Here is a 19,680-nt window from a genome sequence, read left to right as displayed (position 1 = left end):
TGGATTTCATTGGAATTGGATTATTTGCAGTACACTGACTTCTGTTGATTTAAAAAAAAAAAAAGAAATCTTTACTCATTTTATCTACTACATAAAACTCATAACATTGTATGAGCAAATGCTGTTCTGCATTGTTTCATATAGCTATCCTTAAATAACCTTAAAATCAGATTAAATACTTATACCCTCAAATATTTATTATTGATGTATGGTGAAAACTTTCAAAATCCTGCCTTTCGGGTTTTAGAAAGCACTGTGCATTATTTTTTAGGTATCGTCACTCTACCACACAGCATCACATCAGAAGCTGTTCTGCTAGCCGTACGCTGTATCCACCAGTGGTGATCAATACTTCCTGATCCTGTCCCTCACCATCAACTTTCCCCAGCATATGGTGAGCACTGTTGATAGTGGCGCAAAGGTAATTTGATTTACTCTTATAAATAAAGTAGTGTTAAGACTATCTTTGAGTTAAAAATAAACATAAAACAATTATTAAAATTTCATAAATGCAACATGATCCCCCCCATAGTATAGAATGTTAAATTGTCAAGAAAATAAGTTAAGGACTGGAGAGATAGCTCAGAGATTAAAAGCACTGTCTGTTCTTCCAAAGGTCCTGAGTTCAATGCCCAGTGACCATATGTTAGCTCACAACCATCTATAATAAGATCTGTTGCCCTCTTCTGGTATACAGGTGTACATGCAGGCAAAACACTGTGTACTTAACTAATAAATAAATCTTTGTTTTTTATTTGTTAAATTTTATTATTCAGATTACATCCCAATTGTTATCCCCTCACTTGTATCTTCTCATTTTCCCTCCCTCTTCCACCCTATTCCCCTCCCCTAGACCTCTGACAGAAGGGGACCTCCTCCCCCACCATATGATCACAGCCTATCAGGTCTCAGCTGGACAGCCTGCTTACCCTACCTGTGAGTGCCACCAGTCCTCCCCACCAAAAGGAAGTGGTCAAATTAAATAAATCTTTTAAGAAAAATACAACACAAAAGAAAGTAAGTTACACTGTATCTTCATTCTAGTGTTCCATTTTCAGCTTATTTGTTCATTCAAAATCTTTTATAAATTCTGTTTTTAATTGAATTACAAGATATTAGGCTTCCACATTTTTATACACCTTTCATCTTCCCTGCTCCCGCTCTCTCCCCAGCTCCTCTCTGCTTAGACCTTCCTCCCTCTCGTATCCTGTCTCTCTACCTTCCTATCGTTATGCTTTGACAACCCTCAATCCTTAAGACATGTCTCCCAGTGGCCCCTTTTCTAGTTTCCCAGCTCTACAAATACTCTAGGTTAAACACATAAACTAAGCATGTAAAGCTAGGATCCATGTACAAAAGAAAACATATAGTCTTTGTCTTTCAGTGTCTGGGTTACCTCACTTGATTGATATATATATATATATATATATATATATATATATATATATATATATATATATATATATATATATATATATATTACAATTCTATCAGTTTAACTGCAATTTTTATTATTTCAGAGTTTTATTTACTGCCTAATTTCCGTGGTGAATAGGTACCAAACTTTCATTATCCATTCTTCTGTTAATGGGCATTCCTAGTTATTGTGAAAAAAAGTGGCAGTGAACATAAGTTTTCAAGAGTCTTTATGGTAGGCTATAGAGTCAATTAGGATATGCCTGGAAGTACCATTAGTGGGTCATATGTTAGTTCCACATCTAGTTTTTGGAGAAATATCTAGACTGATTTCCCTAGAGGCTATGTTCATTAACACTTCCCCTCGCTGTGTGTCTCACACCCCATTTCCATGGCAATGTTTGCTTTTATTTCTCAAAGATGGTAATTCTAACCAAGGATTTAACTGATACAAAACAACAGAAATTGTTCATATTCATGAGTAAGCAAATGTTGGTTTTACATATGTATACATTGCATAATATTTATGTCAGACATACATATTAAGCATTTGGACGCTAGGCAGTTTTTGAGACATTTCAAGATATTTTAGGAAAAAAACTGGAAAAGTGCTTGCTTGTTCAGCCTGTGAGGATGTATTACCCATAGGATAGATGTGTAAATGTTCAGTTTGGTTCAATTCCTATGACTGGAAATAAAATGGAGAAATGAAAAAGCGTATAACACACACAAAGACACACATGGACACAATGTAATCCATAGATGGCATCTTCACATCATCCCAAAGGCTGGTGCTAATTCAACATTCAATAAAACTGTAACTGATTTTTACATATATGTGTGTATATGTATTCTTCTCCCATTGGTGTCTGAATCACTCACTTGAAGCTTGTTGTGATTCTTTTCAGTATCTTTAAGGGTAATTTACAATTTCCCAATGTAAAATTACTTTAGTGCATCTACAGGACATATGGTCTTTGCGACCACATGTTCCAAAGCACCAGATTCTTTAATATCTGCTGAAAACATTATCTCAGAGCATTTACAAATGACTCCATACTCCCTTCCCATCCTACACTTCTCTAGCAAAAAGCATGTTTTTTACTCTATGACTCAGCAGTAACATTTCGTTCACAGCAGAATTCTGACTTTATGGAAGAAATAAGTTTAGATGGTAACTGTGAGAACTACCTAGTGGTTGGGCTGTGTTGGCAATCGTTTTCCAAGGACTCTCTTCAAAGCCCCAGTGACCTCCTTATTCCTCAGGCTGTAGATGAGGGGATTCAGAGCCGGAGTGACTATAGTGTAGAAAACTGAGCTGATATTGTCTTGTGTGGGGCTGTGGAAAGGACTGGGCAGAACATACATGAAGGAAGCACCCCCATACCACATCCCAACCACAGTCAGATGGGAAGAACAGGTGACAAGGGCTTTCTTCCTTCCCTCATTTGAGGGCATATTGAGCACAGTGAACAGAATTAGTGAGTAGGAGGCCAGGATGGCAGCAAGGGGAATAATTAGCACAGTCACACCCATCAAGTAAACCATCAGCTCATATCTGGAGGTGTCTGCACAGGCCAGCTTCAGCAATGGAGGGATCTCACAGAACAGGTGGTTGATATGACGAGATTTGCAGAAGGAATACTGCATGGTGTAAATGCTATATCCTAGGGCACTGAGAGATGCCAGGATCCATGATGTGGCTATCATGAGCCAGCAGACTTTGTGACTCATTAAGATCGTATAGTTCAGAGGTTAACAAATGGCTACGTACCTGTCATAGGCCATAAAGGCCAGAAGTAGGTCCTCTGCACTTCCCAGTACCAGTTCTAGAAACATCTGAAGGGCACAGCCCCCAAAGGATATGGTGTTGTCTTTGAGCAGAAAGTCTATGACAGCCTTGGGAGTGATAACTGATGTGAGCAGGAGATCCATGAGAGACAGCTGTCCAAGTAGGAGGTACATGGGCACATGGAGCCGGGCATCCATGGTGATGACCAGGAGCAGCAGACCATTGCTGGTCAGAGCCAAAAAGTACAGGGCTGTGATTGCAGCACAGAGCAGCTCAGGAGAGCCACTGTCATCCAGAATCCCCACCAAGATGAAGCCACTTTCCAAGGTCAAGTTCCAAAACTCCATTCTGTATGGTCTCCTTAGCTGCCTAGGAACAGATGGTTCTGTGAATTTGTGCTAATATGGGCCCTGATATTCTGACATTAGAAGTTTCTTAGGATGCCCAACATGACTTCATATATCTCTCACACTAGTGACTATGTTTGCTTCTTTATTTTTAAATTTCTCATTCTTCTTTTTGTTTATGTTTATTATAATTTCATACATTTGTATTGTATATACGCCCATTCCTTCTCCCCCTCCACTTCTTGAATGCCCCCTACTCCCTCTCATATTAATGACCTCTTTTTATTTAACTGTTATTGTTACATATGCATGTTTGTATGTGTGTGTGTGTGCACGCATGCACATACATGCATGCATGGATGCACACATATTTACTCAGTCTGTTTAGTGTTGCTCATGTATAAATATTTTAAGGCTCATTTCCTACATTTCATGAAGCCACTTTTTTGTAGCTAATCACACTGAAAACTGCATTTTTTCCATGTTACTTATCTCTGTTGTTCAGTCCTTACATTCCCCATGATCCTTAGAAACAAATACCAACTCTCTAATATTAAACAGCATTGTGTTTAAGAAAGAGTTGCTATTAGAGTTAAGACTTTGGAATTTATTTAAACATCTTTGTTTTCATCAAATGATTGTGTAGCTGTGAAGACACAGAAATATAACATATAAGATCTTTTCATGGAATATTAGTTTATTTTTTCTCATAAGAAATTATCAAAAGCAACTAAAAATAGCTATTTTGCATTGTGCTACATCCCAATAATGTTATCCCAATAAAGCCTTTGACCCTGATATTTCAATTTCCCTCCTGCAAGTCCAGAGTAATTATACTATATAGAGACAGGAATGAGGAGAGCAGTCTCTCTGTTTGGAAAAAGCCTATTGGTACACGGTAGCCAATCCTATGGTGACGCTGACAGAGTCAAGGTGTAAGATCTACAGGAGCCTGTAATCTGCATGGAACAGCACCGCCAAAGTCAAATCAGAGTATGAAGTAAAGACGTCAAAGCCACGCACATTTATACAGATCATTTAGCCATGTCTTGGCATATGTGTATTAGCATTTTTTAAGTCTCCTTTGACTTCACTGGGGGCCATTAGTGTCGTAACACTTAAAAGATATGGAAGGGCAATAGAGTGCACAAATCTAGCAAATTTGACAAAGTAGTTCAAGTCCTTATTGTTGGCTTTGAATTCTGTTTTGTTGCTGCTGTTGTTGTTTTATTTGTTTGGCTAACCACACCTAGAGAATACACATTTCAATTAAAGAGAAATAAAACCCTTACCTCAGCTGGTGAGAAGCCTAGCTGCTTGACCACCCAGCTACACTTGGATAGCTTGAAGACAGAGGGTGCAATTTTCTTCAGCAGAACTTAGTTAGTTTTGCTGTTAGTGACATAAGTCCAGGTCCATCCAACATTGGGTGTCACCTGTTCCAGTCTTTCCTCTCATCTGCTGATGTGCTCTAGATGTGGCAATGGGTACAGCCAGACAGCTAAGCACCTTGCGTGATGGGGTATAGAGCAAGAAGGTGCTCTGAGAATTCATAGAAATTGCTTCCACACAGCAAGTGGAAATTTGGGTGACTTCTCTAACTTTGTGTCAATTTTCAGACTGTCTTGGCTTCGAACACTCATGTTTCTTTACTCATGGTGCTTTCTGGAAAACAGATCAAAGTGGCATGAAGAAAGGTAAAATCAGGAGAGATGTCCAAAGGACGCAGTTGAGTCTCACCTCAATGTACCTGGGGCCAGAGTAAGCAGCACCTTGTGAAGGAGTCTCTGCTTTGTCTCCTGAGCCCATGAGTTTTTCTCTCCCTTCTCCTATGAATACTCTCAGAGGGGCTTATCTCCCAGAAGAGATGTCCTACCTTGGAAGTGTTGTTCTAGGAAAAGAAAAGTTAATGAATTCTCTTGGGGGTATTTCTTGGCTTTCCTTTCCAGAAGTTTTTCCATCACTAAATGAGCTCTGAGGCCTTTCTCTCATCTTGAATACAGTATCAAACTTCCCTGACATCCCAAGTGATGAGATTATTGGAACATAATAACTACCTTTTCTAGGTTTCTTTGTAACCCTAAATGAAACATTGATTGACACTGACAGTCAATGTTTCCATTTCTAATTGTATTGATATCCTCGTGGTCATCTCTCCGACTGAGAGAGATGTCTAGTGTCTCAGCTTCTGTGGAATGCTACTTCCCTTATGTCCTCTGTGGATGAATTCCAACTCCCATGGCTATTCCATGTGGAATATGTAGCTGTGAGAGTCTCTCTTCATTGACATCTGTTGGCTTAGGACAGCTTCTATGTCTATGTCTTGTTGCCATTGGTAGTGGTTGAAAAAAGAGAACTCCATGTTCAAGTATTAGATGGGAAAGTAAAAAGAAATCCACATACTACTAAAATTTTAAAGAGTCAATATTAATTAAAATCTTTTAAATGTTCTCATAAATTAAAGATATGCCTTTGATTGTGTTAATATACTTAGATGACAATGGTCTATCAATGGAAGCAATAGATGAGGAAGAGATGTGATTTTAGATGCTGAGAAAATAAAATTGTACACCTAGACTCCCTGGGCACAGCTGAACTGTCATCAGTGAATGAAATTAAATGACAAGGGAAGAAAGTGCTCTCAAAAGATTGACAATAAAATACTTTAAGAAGAAGAAAAGTGAGGCCTAGGGATGTATGGTATACAAGGACTCTTGCTGAGCTCAAAAGTATATTTAATAGTCGTACAGTTTAACTCCTAAAATCAAAAAAAGTTTATATTTTTAATTTTAAAGATTTGTTTTATTTTATTTATTCTTTTTGTATTTTTAATTATTTAATTAATTTATTCAGATTACATTCAGATTACAACTCAATTGTTATCTCATCACTTGTATCCTCCCGTTTCTCCCTCCCTCCCGCTTTCACCTTATTCCCCTCCCCTAGGTCTAAGACGGAGGGGGATCTCCTCCCCCACTATATAGTCACAGGCTATCAAGTCTCATCTCAGTAGCCTGCTTATTCTTTCTTTGAGTACCATCAGGCCTCCCCACCAAGGGGAGGTGGTCAAATATGGGGCACCAGAGTTCATGTCAGAGGCAGGGATCTGCTCAAACTATTGCACTAACCAAGGACAATACAAGTAGTAAACATCGAACTCTGATCTACCCAATGGACAGGACATTCTCCACAGTTATTTTATTTATTCATGCTGAGTTATTCATTTTACATCTGAATCATAGTCCTCTCCTCCAGGTCCCTGCGTCATTCCACATCCCGCCTTCCTGTCCCCTCAGAAAAGGGTAAACACACCTCCCTCTACCACCACTACCCTTTTCCCCTGGAAACACCCCCCCCCCAGCATTTCAAGTCTCATAAAAACTGTGTACTTCCTCTTTCACAGTATCCTGGCAAGGCAGCCCCACCAGGGTGAAGTGATGAAAAGGCATACAACTGAAACTATAATGCCACAGTGAGCCGCTATCCCCTTTCTGGGGGACCCACATGGAAGTTAAGCTCTGTGTGTGTGTGTGTGTGTGTGTGTGTGTGTGTGTGTGTGTGTGTGTGTGTAAAGTGTCTAGGCCTAGTCCATGCTTGGTCCTTGATTTGTGTTTTAGTCTCCACAAGCCCCTCTGGGCCCAGGTTAGTTGGTACTGTTGGTCATCTTGTGGAGTCCTATCCCCTCTGGTTTATTCTATCTCCCCCATACCCACTCTTCTACAAGGCTCCCTATGCTGTGCTTAATGTTTGTCTATGAGTCTTGGTTTCTGTTTCAGTCCAGTGCTGGTCAGAGCCTCTCAGAGGACAGTCATGCTAGGCTCCCATCTACAAACACAGTGGAGCATCATCAATAGTGTTAGGGCTTGGCTCTCTGCCATGGAGTGGATCTCAGTTTGGACCAGGCATCAGTTGCACATTTCCTTCATCTCTGCTCCATCTTAATCCCTGCATTTCCTGAAGGCAGGGTAAATTCTGGTTGCAAGTTTTTGATCCAGACAAAAATAAATAGAGAAATAATAAAACTAACAGATGTCATGAATCAAATAGACCCAACAGATATCTACAAAACATTTCATCCAAACACAAAAGTGCATACATTCTTCTCACCACCTCATGGGACCTTCTCCAAAATTGACCACAAAGCAAACTTCAACAGATACAAGAAAATCAAAATATTCTGTTGTATCTTATCAGACCACCATGAGTTGAAGCTGGATTTCAACAATAACAGAAAAAACACAGAGCCTACAAACTCATGGAAACTGAACAACTCTTTACTCAGTGACCACTGGGTCAGGGAATAAATAAATTAAAGACTTTCTAGAATTTGATGAAAATAATTGGAAAGCATACCCAAACGTATGGAACACAATAAAAGCAGTGCTAATGGGAAAGTTCATAGTACTAAGTGCTTTCATAAAAAAATTGCAGAGTTCTCATACTAGCAACTTAAAAGCACACCTAAAATTCCTACAACCAAAAGAGGCTAACACACCCAAGAGGAGTAGGTGGAAGGAAATAATCAAACTCAAGGAAAAAATTAATAACTTAGAAACAAAAAGAATGATAGGAAGATTCAATGGAAATAAAGATTTGTTGTTTTTAATTATATGTATGAGCTTGTGTCTGTTTGGGCCTACGTTCATGTGAATGCAGCTACAGTAAAAGCCCCTGAAGCAGGAGTTACAAGTAGGACATAAGCTGTACTGTCTGGGAACTGGAAGCAGAACTCGGGTACTTTGGAAAACAGTAAGTGCTCTTACTCTTAGAAATCTATTCAGTCCCACCAGGCCCAGTGCCCACATTTATATTTTTTAAAGTGTGAAACCATAGAAATGATTGCAAGGAATAAGAGGTCATTATCATATTGACTGAGGTACAGATAGAGAGCCTAAAAGCATTATAATCATTTTTCAAAACAATCATTTCTATTTTATTTTTAAATAAGACACAAATTAAGTGCAGTAAAATCAGTTTATAGTTACAGCTTTGTAAGTTTTGACAAATAAAATTCTGTACTAAACACCAAAGCGAAAAGAACCCCCAGGTGTGCTACTGCTCTTTTAAAATATTTTTCAATTTATTACTTGAAAATTTCATACATGTATACATGAAATATGATCAAATTCACTCTCTGCTTCCCCTCACCACCGCTTCAGAAGTTTCCACCCCAAGATATCTGCCTCCCAACTCAATGTCATCTCAGTTTTTAATAACCCATTGAGTTCAATTACCAATGTCCACATGTGCATCGGTGTTTGGATATCAACTGGAGAACGAACCTACTACCAGTTGACACACCCCCAAAGAAAACTGATTTTCCCGCCTCTCAGTAGCATGAATTTGCCAATAGTTAAGCATCAAAAGCCTCATGATCTTTTCCATCATCCATGCTGAAACTTCTGCTGGGTTGATCTGAGTTCAACAGTCATATCATGTCTGGATGATAGGATTCCACATCCCTGCTCCCCATCCTCCTGTTGTTCCATTCTTTCTGCCTTATATTCTGCCATGATCCCTGGGCTTGGGAAGAAGGAATGTGATATAGGTGTCTCATTTGGGGATGGGAACTCTACAATTTCTTATTCTCTGCACATTGACATATTATAAGTGTCTATGTTAATTGCCATCTGCCACAGTAAGTTTCTCTTAGGAGGCAGAAAAATACATTTACCTACTGGTTTAAAAGTAAGTCTTTAGGAATTTGGTTTAAATTATTTCCATTTAGTTGGGTATTAGCTCTAGGTTTTCCCTTATAGTGCATCACATGCCTTCTATTGTATTTATGGCCTTATCAACAGTGCCAGACATAATTTCTAACTTGTGGAGTAGTCCTTAAATCCAAGCACAAATTTTTGGATATTCCCATAGCATTTGTGCCACTATTGAACAAGCATGCAAACCATGCAAGGCATGTTGTTATAATTTACATGGTTAACATTTGGATAAGACTAATGATGATGTTTCTTTCCTAGTAGAATTCCCAGTGCCTTTTAGAATTATAACAACCGGGAAGTAGGTATGAAACTTCCAGATGAAAAAACAGCTCATCTTCTTCTTGTTCTTTCATTCAAATATGTGGTGTCTTACTATCAAGCCTATAATGTTTGTGGACCCCAATAACCAACAACTACAAAACAGGTAACCCATTACTGGAACTGGTGTTTTTATTTGATATTCTACATTGTCTGAAGAATTATTTTCCCCATTATATGGTAACTTTAAACATTCTCCACAATTGAGTGAAGAGTGGGGTCTGACTTTCACCATGAACTCTGCTGCCTCATATTTGACCACGTCCCCTGGATGGAGAGACCTGGTGGCACTCAGAGGAAGGATAGCAGGCTACCAAGAAGAGACTTGATACCCTATGAGCATATACAGGGGGAGGAAGTCCCCCTCAGTCACAGTTATAGGGGAGGGGAGTAGGGGGAAATGAGAGAGAGGGAGGAATGGGAGGATACAAGGGATGGGATAACAATTGAGATATAATATGAATAAATTAATAAAAAAAGATGTAAAAAAGAAAAAAGCAAAACTTTTTATATGTCTATGTATAAGTTTTTGTTCTAGGAAGATTCTACATTAACTCTTGTTACTCTATTATTCCCCCACTTGTCCTCAATACTAACTCTCCTCTCTTAAAAGCTCTCTCCCATAGTCCATTTCTAGTTTTCTGGCTGCTGTAGGAAATCTAATTTAAATACACATGTAGGCATAAGGTTATTTGCCCTGGCCCATGTGGTCTTCAAACGGAACCTGGGAGGGGGATGCAAGGCTGAAAAAGAGACAGGACAGGGAGACACAAAGAAATGGGGGCAAGTCTGGATTCTGATCAAACCCCGTTTATTGAAATTTTTCACAGAGTTTTTATAGGGTCTCAGAGAGGCAAGGGTAGGTGTTGCTATGGAAACTTAATGGCAGCTATTCTACTCTCTAGCCCGGTAGTAAAAACTTTAAGATAAGGGAGTAAACTTTGAGAGAATGTAGCTGATAAACAAGTGGGTTCCTAGGAGCTAATGGAGATGCTCTGCTATATATCTCAGTAGTAAAAACTTCAAGGAGAGGGAGATAGGTTCTGAGGAATGCAGCTGCAGAGATGAGGTAAATAAGCAGTTTCTCGGGACGGGACTGAGTGGTGTGGCCTCGGGCTGACCCTCAGCTTGCTACATGCCAAACAGAGGTGTAGAAAATGGAGCCTACAGGCAAGGTGGGATTGCCTATGTTTTAGGCCAAGAGCCACTAAGGGTGGCCCCTTACAGTTATTATGTAGTTTAAACTCTGATTTCCTGTCTAAATGTTGTGTAAACTCTGCCCTCCAGTTGTCTTCCTGTTATGTCAATAAAGCAGCTTACAGCAAAGGAAGCAGAGGATTCAGCCATGGGGAGAGATCCAAGGAAAATCAGGAGGAAGGCGCTAGAGCTGAGGAAAGCTACAAAGTGCAAGTATTGATGGGACGCTTTCTGGGAGTAAGACAGAATAACATAAAGGAATAAGAACAGACTTAAACTGCTCAGATTGTGTTGTGAAGTCTTGTATTATAAAGGCGTCTCAATTATTTGTGTGATTGCCAGGTTAAGAAATAAGCTAAGAGAAACAAACGCTGCTTTATAAAAATAACATCAACACACACATATTCAAGGATTCAAAGCTGACATCCACCTAAGCAAAACCATGTACCACTTGTTTTTGTGGGTCTGGGTTACCTCACTCAAAGCAATAATGGATGTGAATCAACAAGAATTTCTGTAGTGGAATGTAGCATCCTGGGTTCCATGTTCAACAGTGAGTTAGTTAGATCATGAAGTAGATATACGTCTAGCTTTTTGAGGAGTTCACACATGATTTCCATAGTGGCTTCACCAGTTTGCACTCCCACCAGCACTGATTAATATCTCACCAAGATTTGTCATGTTTCTGGTATTGGCCATTATGACTGGGTAAAGATGAAATCTCAAAGTAGTTTTTTTTTTTAATTTTTTATTATAGTATATTGTATTTTCTAAGTAGTAAAAAAATAGATTTCAAATATTCTCTTCACAAATCAAGTATGTATATAAGATTATAGGCATGTAAAGGAATTTTTAAAGATTTATTTATTTATTATTTAAACAATGTTCTGCCTGCATGTATACCTGAACATCAGAAAAGGACACTAGATCTCATTATAGATGGTTATGAGCCACCATGTGGTTGCTGGGAATTGAACTTAGGAACTCTGGAAGAGCAGATGGTGCTCTTAACCTCTGAGCCACCTCTCCAGCCCGATGCAAAGGAATTTTTAATAGTTTTATAATATGTGCATTTATAAATACATCACACTATTTATTATAAATATATATATGCTTCATTTGTTAATGCAACATTATAGTAAAACTATTGAGTGATTGATATATTTACCTGCTGGACTGTAGCATTCATTTCACTATGTTTATCAAGATACAAGTAAATAATTTATTTGATTAAATCAATAAGTTAATTTCTTTTCTGACAATTGTTTAATGGAAACCAATTTTTAAATTTCTAGAAAAATATTTGTTTCATATGCTCATTATATAATATTAATAAATAGTACTGTTAATGGCAATAAGGAGTAAATATTTCATTATGAAATCCTCACTATAATGTGCCATAATCCAATTAAGAAAGTACAGAGTGGGCATAGTCCAGTGGTACAGTGGTTTACTACACTTTATGAGGTTTTCTACTTTGATATCCTCTAGAAGAGATTGTCCCCCAACTGAAGAATGGATAAAGAAACTGTGACAAATTTACCCAATGGAATATTACACAGCTATTAAAACAAGGAAATTATGCAATTTTCAGTCAAATGATGGAACTAGAAAAGACTATCCTGAGTGAGGTAACTCGGACCAAGAAAGACATACATGGTATGTACTCACAAATAAGTGGATTTTAGCTGTATGATACAGGACAAACATACTACAACTCATAGACCCAACAAAGACAAGTAACAAGAAGAATTGAAGGGAGGATGCTTAAATCTCATTTAGAAATGTAAATAGAAAAGGCAGCAGAAGTGATTGAAGAGGGAATGTGAGAGGGTTGGTGGGGGCGGGAGGACAAATGGCTTGCAGAGAGAAAAGAAACTTTTGGTGGGTACTTCTCTGTGACAAACTGGAGACTTACTACATGTTAGGCTTCTGGAAGGATATGGGGGTGACTCTAGGTGATACTTTTAGTAGAGGGGTCATGGAGATTCAAGAGGACACCTCCTAACTACACCTGACTCCTAGTGGAAGGAGGGCTACACAAACCTACACACAGGGACTCTGACCCAGGACTTGTCCTGCCAACAAGATGTGCAGGGACTGGATGTTGAGGAAATGTCCAGCTGGCCCAACATGAGACCCACCCATGGGAGACAGCCAACCCTTCCTAGCACTATTGAGGACACTCTGTTCTGCTTGCAGATGGGAGTCTAGCATGGCTGCCCTCTAAGTGGCTCCACCCAGCAGCTGATGAAAACACATAGGGAGACCCACAGTCAAACACAGGGCGGAGCAGAAAGTCTTGGGTAAGAGTTGGGGGAAGAATGAAGGACTCAGTGGGGTCAGAAGCTCCATGGATGGGCCAACAGAGCCAACTAACCAGGGCCCAGGGAAGCCTGCAGAGAGTGGGGCTCCAGCCAGAGACCATGCATGGACTAGACCTGGGGCCATTGAGGTCCACTGCACAGATGTTGGCAATGAGTAGGTTGGTCATTATGTGGGTACTCTATGTACCCTAGTGAGGGAAGTGGTGGCTGGCTCTGACATAGACTCTGCTGCCTGCTTTTTTGTCACTTTCCCATGGCAGAACTGCCTCACTGGGCCACAGGGGAAGGGGATGCCCTCAGTCATGATATGACTTGATATGCTGGGGTAGGTGAGTAGGGTTCCCCTTCTCTGGGAAGTAGGGGAGGGGGAATGGGGAGAACAGGAAGGGAAGGTTGGATGGGGGAGAAAGGAGGGAGGAGGCTATGATCATGATGTAAAGTGAATAATTAATATTAAAAATGACACTTTCAAACATTTTAGTACTATATATATATATACATACATATACTTACAAATTTGCAATAATACATGTAATTATAGAGATTGTAAATCAATATCTATGACTTTCTCTTTGTCTCCAACTTACTGAGCTATCCACTTTCATGTAAATATATGCAATTTCATTAAAATCTTTCATGCCTTTCTACCTAATAATATGTCCATTTTTCTATTTTTGCTGTTGAAAATAGGTTCCTCTCTCATACAATATATTCTGAGCACTGCTTGCCCTGCCTCCTCTCCTGCCAGCTCCACACCTTCCTCCTTCTCCTTCTCCTTCCTCAGATACACTCCCCCTCCATTTCTCTTCAGAAAAGAGACAACAATCAAACACAACAAAACAAGATCCAATAAGACAAGGCAAAAACCCTCATATTGAGGCTGGACAAGATAACCCAATGGGGGAAGAGTCTCAAGAGCAGACAAAAGATGCAGAGACACACCCACTCCTACTGTTGTTTGGAGTCCTACAAAAACAAGCTAACAGCCATAATATATACACAGAGGCCCTGGTGCAGACCCATGCAGGCTCCATGCTTGTTACTTCAATCTCTGTGAGGCCATGTGATCCCAGCTGAGTTGATTCAGTGAGCCATGTTCTTCTGGTATCCTCCAGCCTCTCTGACTCCTACAACCTTTCCTCCAGTTCTTTCACAGACTTCCCTGAGCTCCAAGGGGTAAGGACCAGATGGAGAGATCCAATACAGACTCTCTCCCCACATATCTGTCAATGGGTGTCTGTACCCACTTTCATCTGCCACTGGAGGAATGACAACTGGACAAGGCAGCTATCTATGAGCATAACAGAATATCACTAGAAATCACTTCACTTATCTTTTAAAAAATTCAAGCCAGTCCTGTTTAGTTCTACCCTAGATCTCTGGGCAATTCTGTCTCTGGTTACTGGCAACACAGACTGTGTCAGGGGTGGGCTCCTTTTCATGGTGTGGGCCTCAAGTTAAGCCAGACATTGGCTGACCAGTACTATAAACTGTGTGCCACCATTGCTCCCCAGCACATCTTGCAAGCAGGATAGAATGTAGGGTGAAGGTTTTGTGGCTGGACTGGTGTCTCAGTCCCATCATTGGAATCCTTGCCTACCTATTGAAGGTGGCCAATTCAGACTCTCTATCCTCCATTACCAAAATTAATCATTAGAAACACTCTTATAGATTCCAGGAAGTTCTCACTACACTAGTTTTCCACATTATCCCCCAAATGCCTTGCCAGTTCAAGCCATCTCTCCCTACCCTCTAACCCTCCCATAGACCAGCCTCAGGATCAGAGAAGAAAATGTGTTGGTGGTTATACAGTAGGGAGAATTGAGAAGGAGGAGGATGGCTGGCCAAAGAGACCAACTATTGGTGAACAATTATCTAGAGGAACTAATTGTTGAGGAGAGATTGAGGAATGGAGGAAAAAAGAAATACTGAGGCCCATGCATAAATTGTAGTGAAAACTGAAAGTTCTTCTAGCTCAGAACTTAATTTTTTCCTTTGCTATCTCCTTCTAGGACAACTCCAGTACTTTACTTAAAGTGAAATTCAGGGTTTTTTTTTTTTTTTCATTACAAATTACATCATGATTTTCTCATCTTTTACAATCAATGGAATGTTTAAAAAATCAACAAAGCAAGAAAGCAATCTAACAAAGAAACAGAAGCAGTTCTGTATAAGCTACAATAAAGCATACAGCAAAAATCAATCAATGTCCAAGCAATGGGTAGCATGACCTGAATATTATTACTTAAACAATACTTGGGAAATTTTAATCATAAAATTTCCTGGGCTAAAACCATTGTGTTTACATGATTGTCATAACAACATAGCTTGAAACTAAATATTGTTAACACAGAAAATATCTTGACTTACTTTCAGTTCCAAACCAACAGGTGTGCTATCCAAGCCTAGGCTAACTGCCAAGGAGTCCTCTATTGTAAAATATCTGTAAAGCATGGCATTCCAAGCCCTCCTTCTATTACCTTCAAAGTAGATTCTAAAGAAACAAATTTACACTTCTTTAGCTAACAATATCTAACTAGGCACAGCTTTGTCAAAGTTTCAATCAGGATCTGCCTGGCTGATCACAATATTTGGAGCCAAGATTCTCTCATCATCTCAAGCCTTCTTTCAACATTGTCTGTGGGAAATTTTTTCCAGTTTACTTTTCATTAGGGCTCATAGTCAAACCGAGAAACAGAGAGAAAGACAGTTTTAGGAGAAAAGTAGATTTAAAGTTGTTTTTAGGCAAAATTACATCTGAACCATAGACAATATTTAAAGGCAGTCGTGATGAGCCAGAGATCTTTGGGACTTTGTCAAGCAAAGCCTCAACAGCTGTTCTGGGTGTCTAAAGATCATTCTTGGCAGTTGGAGGTCTTTGGAACTTTGTCAAGCAAAGCTTCTACGACCGGTCCTATGTCTGTGACATATACCTCCATCCTCTCTCTCCTATCTATCCTTCCCACTCCTATCCTCACCTGCTCCCAGTCCACTCACAAAATCTATTCTATTTCCTCTTTCCAAGGAGATCCTTGTGCTTCTCACGTAAAGCCTTCTTCTTTACTTAACCTTTCTGGGCCTATGGATTGTAGCCCTATTATCCTTTATGTTAGAGCTAACATCTGCTTTATAAGTGAGTACATACTATATTTGTCTTTCTATGTCTGGATTACCTCATTAAGGGAGACTTTTTTTTTTCAAGTTCCATCCATTTGCCAGCACATTTCATGATGTCATTTTTAGCAGCTGGATAATGCTCCACGGTATAAATGGACCACATTTTCTTTATACATTCTTTGGTGGAGGGACATCCAGGTTGTTTAAAGTTTCTGGTTACTATGAGTAAATCTACAAAGAAGATTGTTGAGCAAGTGTTCCTGTGATAGAATGGAATGTCCTTTGGCTTCACATCCAAGAGTGGTCTAGCTGGATCTTGAAGTGGATTGATTCCCGGTTTTCTGAGGAATTGACACATTGATTTCTATAGAGGTTGTAGAAGTTTGCACTCCCACCAGCAGTGAAGGAGTGTGATGCTTGATCCATATCCTTACTAGCATGAGCAGTCACTTGTGTTATTGATCCTAGCCATTCTGACAGGTATAAAATGAAATCTTGAAGAAGTTTAGATTTGCAGTTCCCTGACAGATAAGGATGTTGAACTTTTCTTTACATGTTCCTCAGCCATTTGAGACTCTTCTATTATGAACTTTTATGTAATATGAATAAATTATAATAAATAAATATTTTTAAAAGAATTTTCTGTTTAAATCTGTACGCATTTTTAATTGGGTTATTTGGGGTTTTTGGTATCCTTTATATGGATATTAGTTCTGTGGCAGATGTGGAGCTGGTAAAAATCTTTTCCTATTCTGTAGGCTGCCACTTTTTCAGAATGAAAGTATCCTTTGCCTTGGAGAAGGTTTTCAGTTTCATTAGGTCCCATTTATTATTTGTTGATCTTAGTGCCTGTATTATCAGTGTTATATTCATAAAATTGTCTCCAGTGCCAATGTGTTGAAGACTATTCCACACTTTTTCTTCAGTCTAATTTTATTAAACCAGTACATCTGATTTTATGTTGAGGATTTTTTACTCAGCTGGACTTGAGCTTTGTGTGGCGTGACAAACATGGACCTATTTGCATTCTTCTACATAAAGACAGTAAGTTTGACCAGCAGCATTTGTTGAAGATGCTTTCTTTTATCTGGTGTGTATTTCCTGATTTTTTTTTTTTAATCAGGAGTTCATAGGTATATGGACCTAATGTCTGGGACTTCAACTTGATTCCATTGGTTAACATATCTGATTTATGCCAATACCATGCAGTTTTTATTACTAGAGTTCCACAGTACAACTTGAAATTGGAAATCGTGATACCCCCACTGTGACCCTCCCTGCCCTCAGGGATTATAGGCAGATTTTGATTCACCAGAGCAAATAGAGCAGGGACAGTGGGTGGAGAGTTCTGAAGCCCCACAAGTATGAATGAAAATGACAACACTATTGATCAGCTTCAAAAAGAAAGATCAATTTTATTTGGAGTGAACAGGGCTTATATAGAACTTTGGGTAGTGGGTATGAATATCCATGGTGGGCAAATGTTGTTCTGCCCAGATTGCTAGAACCCTGAAGACCACAAGAAACACAAGTCCAATGTAAATCACACAGGGTCTTTATTAGCAAGCTTGGGCTTGGGTAGCAAACCTCCCTGGTGCAGTAGGAGTGGAATGCAGTCCTGAAGCCCCAGTGAACATGGTTTTTAATGGAAAAATCACAAGGGTGTGGGCATAAACCTTGGCATTACATGATTATTCTAGAGGTATGTGGAAAGTTTGCCTTTGGGTGGTGGTCATAGGCCAAACTGCAAGGGGGTGTTCATCTATCTTGAACATTTGGTGCAAACATAAAAGTTTATGACCAGAGAAACATCTGATGCAAGCATAAAAGTTTATAACCCAGAGCCTGATCAGCTGGCCCTGGGTGCAAGTTACTGTGAAACCAGTAGTTGGGACACTATATGGTTTTTCCAGTAACTGCAGGTTAATAAAGGGTCCCTGGGAGGACAATTATGTACAAAATGGAGTATGGAAGATGAAATGGCATTAGCCCTGCTCTTTCAATGTCGCTGACTGAAGGCCTAAGGAACTAAGATGCACTAGCATATGAAGGCATTCCAGGAATCCAAGGTGCTTGCATACTGGATTTTTATCCAGAGAAAGGAAGTTGGATCTGTAATTTCCCTAAGGGCTATGTGGCATTCCTTAGGTAGAGGGTGTGGGGGTCTGGGATACCCCCCTCACTGGAGAGAAGAGGGAACCTTGCTGATGAAGGGAGCCCACTATTTTGCACCGAGCTCAGGACTTCTCTGTAATGTTGACTTTGACCTTAGCAGCAGAGTTTCTGGAAACTCCAGAAGTAATTCAATTGTTTAGGGCTATTTTAGTTATCATGGGTTTTTTATTTTCCATATGAAGTTAAGAATTTTCTTTCAAGGTATGTTAACAATTAATTTGGAATTTCTATGGGAATTGCATTGAATCTGTAGATTGCTTTTGGTCGAATGGTCATTTTTACTAAGTTAATCCTAACAATCCACACACATGGGAGATCTTTCCATCTTCTGATAGCTTCTCCAAAGACATGAAGTTTCTGTCATACAGATCTTTCATTTGCTTGGTTAGGATTACTTCAAGATATTTTATATTACTTGTAACTATTATGAAAGTGTTGTTTTCTGGATTTCTTTCTCAGTCCATTTGTCATTTTTATAGAGGAGAGATGCTGCTTCTAATCTTGTATCCAACCACTTTACTGAAGGTGTTAGGTGTAGGAGTTCTCTGGTAGAATTTTTGGGTTTATTATGTATATTCTCAAATCATCTGCAAATAATGATACTTTGATTTTTTTTTTTCTTTTCAATTTGTATCCTCTTGATCTCCTTCAGTTCTCTCATTGTTCCAGCTTGAATTTCAAGTAATATATTGAATATATATGGAAAGAGTAGAGAGCCTTTTCTTGTTCCTGATTTTACAGGAATTGCTTTGAGTTTTTCTCTATGCAATTTGATGTTGGCTACTGGATTGCTATATATTGCTTTTTATTATACTTAGGTATGTCCCTTGTACCCATAATGTCTCTAGTAGTTTTACCATGAAGATGTGTTAGATCTTGTCAAATTATTATTTTTTTTGGTATCTATTGAAATGATCATATTTTTTTTGGATTACATTTACTGATTTTAATATGTTTAACCAGCCCTGCATCCCTAGGACAAAGCCTATGTAATCATAGTGAATGATCTTCTTGATATATTCTTGGATTTGGTTTCAAATTATTTCACTCAGTATTTTTGCATCTCTGTTCATAAGGGAAACTGGCCTTTGGTTCACTTGCTTTGTTGGATCTTTATGTATTTGGTTATCAGAGCGTCTATAGGAAATGTTTGTTCTTTTTCTATTTTGGATAAGTATTGGTGTTAACTGTGTGGTATAGATGTTCCCTTTAGGGATGATGATTCTCCAGTCTCTTATTCTCTGCACCTTGGCCAGTTTGTGGGTCCCTGTGTT

At 39.1% G+C, this 19,680-nt stretch overlaps 1 pseudogene; it reads right to left on the bottom strand.

Moving 5' to 3' along the window:
- Nucleotides 1-2,594: 2,594 nt before the first annotated feature.
- The window catches only part of LOC127191832 (olfactory receptor 2AG1-like), a 61,018-nt pseudogene continuing 43,932 nt past the window's right edge, over nt 2,595-19,680 (bottom strand).

The sequence above is a fragment of the Acomys russatus genome, chromosome 7 (genome assembly GCF_903995435.1).
Source record: "Acomys russatus chromosome 7, mAcoRus1.1, whole genome shotgun sequence".
Lineage (NCBI taxonomy): Eukaryota > Metazoa > Chordata > Mammalia > Rodentia > Muridae > Acomys > Acomys russatus.
Note: the sequence above shows the minus strand (reverse complement) of the source record. Positions and strands in the feature narration are given on the sequence as shown.